At 41.0% G+C, this 3,479-nt stretch overlaps 1 pseudogene; it reads right to left on the bottom strand.

Moving 5' to 3' along the window:
- Positions 1–439: 439 nt before the first annotated feature.
- Positions 440–1,625, bottom strand: LOC115461020 (annotated as a pseudogene).
- Between the last annotated feature and the right edge of the window lie 1,854 nt (positions 1,626–3,479).

The raw sequence follows: 3,479 nt of genomic DNA, 5'->3' as shown, positions 1-3,479 counted from the left end.
TACTTGTGTCCTGGCTTAGCCACTATTGGAAACAGGATACTGGGATAGATGGCCCATTGTTCTGACCCAGTATTGCTGTTCTTATCTATTTTAAGTTTATACAGTATATCATCTACCTTCAAGTTTGTCCTCTAGATTTTATTGGAAAGCTATTTGTCCATCCCTACTTGTTCTCTTTTCAACAGTAGAAACAAACCAGCCTAGAACAACAACATTAAAATGCATTTTCAAGTCCTCTTAAATTAGACACTAATGACATGGAATAAAAAATACATATTGCCCATTAACTCCCTTCCCCCAAAAGAAAAAGGTTTGGTGAGGACTAGTGGATGATCAGTTTGAGGAATGATAGTTAATGAGGGGTTACTGTTTCTTTTAATTTGGGGGTCATTGAATGAGAGCACCGAATGAAATAGGGGTACTGATGTCACATGTTAACTTATAATGATGGATTGTTCACCACTCCCAAAGGGAAAAGGGGTTCTCTGTGTGGGTTAGTTATTGTGGTTTGGTTCTCTAACGTTATTAACTTGTTTTTACTGTTGTATTGGAAAATTCAATAAATGTTCTGTCTCAAAAAAAGAAAAAAAAACTCCTTCTCAACAAGAGGGTTTTCCAAAATAAATGGTACCAAGATATATAGATGTTCACCCAGTGACTGAGAATAAAACCTCACCTAGTAAACCCTCTGGCTGATGTGAAGAATGTTTCCCACACCTTTACCAGAGCTGCTTTCACCTCCTTGTTCCTCAGGCTGTAAATCAGGGGGTTTAACATGGGGATCAGCACTGAATAAAACACTGAAACTACTTTGTCCTGCTCCATAGAGTAGCTTGAAGTAGGTCGTAAATACATGAAAAAAACGGTCCCATAGAAAATCAGCACAGCAGTAAAGTGGGAGGCACAAGTGTTGAATGCTTTGCATCTTCCTTCAGCAGAGCGAATCCTCAGGATGTTGGAGAGAATGTAGGTGTATGAGATTAAGATGACCGTAAAGGTTGATATAGTGTTGAACCCAACGAAAACAAAAACTGCAAGTTCACAAACAGAGGTATCTGAGCATATAAGGACAAAGAGTGGAGGACCATCACAGAAATAGTGATTAATTACATTGGACCCGCAGAAGGATAAGCGGAAAATACAAACTGTTTGTATTAGAGCATTACAAAAGCCAGCCACATAAGCTACGCTCAGCATCTGAATGCACAGTCTTCTGCTCATAATGACAGGATAAAGCAATGGATTACAGATTGCCACATAACGATCATATGCCATCACTGCCAGTAGAAAACACTCTGTGGTAGCAAAACCAGCATAAAAATACAGCTGTAGAGCACAACCAAGGAAAGAGATGATTTTCTGCTCTGCCAGGAGGGTTTGCAGGGTTTGGGGCGTGATGACTGTAGAATAACAGATATCTACAAATGACAAGTGAATGAGGAAAAAGTACATTGGGGTCTGCAGGCGCACGTTCAACCTAGTTAGAACAATTATACCAATATTACCAGCAGGGTGATAATATAGACCAGTAGCAACAACACAAAGAGTGGAATCTGCAGCTTTGGATCACGAGTGAGTCCAAGAAGAAAGAACACAGTGACCGAAGTCTGGTTCCTGCCTTCCATTTATTCTTTTGATTGTATCTGTTGGTAGAAGAAATCGTATTCGATCAAAGCTTATGTAACTATTTTCTTTTATGCTTCTTATTCTAAGTCAATAACTATGAGAGCACACTCAAGTCAACGTTTCCACTATGCAGATGAAAGCTGTACGGGAGTCTGTGTCTGGCATTTCTGCTGGCAGGTGTTCTCCTATCTCTCATAATTGAAAGTACAATATTCTTAACCCCATCCCCTACCCCACCAGCAAGAATGCCAGTGGAGAACTCCTACAGAGTTTCTAGCTGCGTAGTCAGACTATTGATTGCTTTGCTTCCTGTGCTCTAGAAAATCATAATGTCGTATCCCCATGACACACTTCTCTAGGTGTGTACAGTGCACTATGCCAACCCTAGTAACATTTATCTTGCAGGTCCGTATGTCATTCTGGGATTGGGTCACACACAGTACGAACCAAATCTGAGCAGTTGTTAGAGAGAGGCATTCTTTAAATTCTAGTTATAAAGTTAAGTGAAGCAAATGATATTGGAGAACAATTTTAAAACAATCGTACAAAGCATGATTTTATTGTAGGGGCTAGGCCCCTGCCCATGTAGCTACAAACACAGTTGGATAACAGCCTCCCGCAATACATAATTCAGGCATTGCTTCAAGCAGCGGGAACTTTTGTCTCAAGCATTGCCAAGGCCTGTATTTCAGTAGGATGGAGCCTGTGACCCACTTTGGCTGATGCTAGTGGTGGGCAATCATTGCATCATGGATCTCTTGTTCAGAGATAAGAATTTCTGGTCAAACCAATCCAGCCACTTCGGAGCCTGAATACTGGGAAAGGCCTCAGAAATAACAGCACGACACTGATTGGAACCTTGAACTGTATCTTTGATGATGTACAATGGACATTGTTTATCTCATCTTCAGGAATATTGCCCCTGCCAGAACCATATATAAGGGGCATCCCTAGAAATCAAATGGGTTCTGGTGTTGCCACCAGATCCTGAGCTGTCACCATCTCATGTGCTCCTCAGATTGTGAACTCCAATGAACTCCTCTTTCATCTCCTCACCATTGGCACCCATCAGAGCTCGCTTGTCAGTGTGATGACACATTCACCTGCATCTCCAGCTGATGGAGAAGCCTGATGTAATATAATATGATACGTTGTATAAAGAGAAGCTCTGTATTGCTATTGGTAATAAGAAAGCAGTCCAGTTTGGGCCTAGGGAAATGTGTGTGTTTACTATGAACCAATTCTGATAACCGTTCACACAAACATTTATGGGCAGATTCTGTAAAAGGCGCCTAAAAATAGGTGCGTCAAAAAATAGCGCTTAGTGCTGTTCTATATACCGCACCTAAAGTTATGCATGGTTTATAGAATAGCTCATAGGGCCGGGAAACGCACCTATTTAGGTGTGGCCACTTAAGCCTAGGAAAACCCTGGTATAAATACCCGTGGTTAAATTAGGCATGTTTCCTCCTAATTCTATAACACTGCGTATAAAGTTTAGTAATGCCCCCAATACGCCCACACTCCTCCCATGAGCAAGCCCCCCCCCCCTTTCCAGCACACTTCTTTTTAGAATACGCCTAAAATGATGCATGTGTAAATTTTAATTATTGCCAATTATTGACTCAACATTTTTAATACCATTTAATTCATGGAATAAAGTGTATATGCCATTTTCCATCTCCCTAGTATTATTGGATGAGTTGTGTTGTTGATGCAATAGTTAGGGGAGCATGGCAGGGTTGCAAGGTAATTACTTCAGTTACAGTGGGTCACAGGCAGCAATTTGTTGAAGAGCAGGCCTTAGCAAGTCTTGAGACAAAAGTCTGGTGACTGAATGATCTGAGGTGTCA

This window comes from Microcaecilia unicolor, chromosome 1 (genome assembly GCF_901765095.1).
Source record: "Microcaecilia unicolor chromosome 1, aMicUni1.1, whole genome shotgun sequence".
NCBI lineage: Eukaryota > Metazoa > Chordata > Amphibia > Gymnophiona > Siphonopidae > Microcaecilia > Microcaecilia unicolor.
This window is presented reverse-complemented; position numbering and strand designations above follow the sequence as displayed.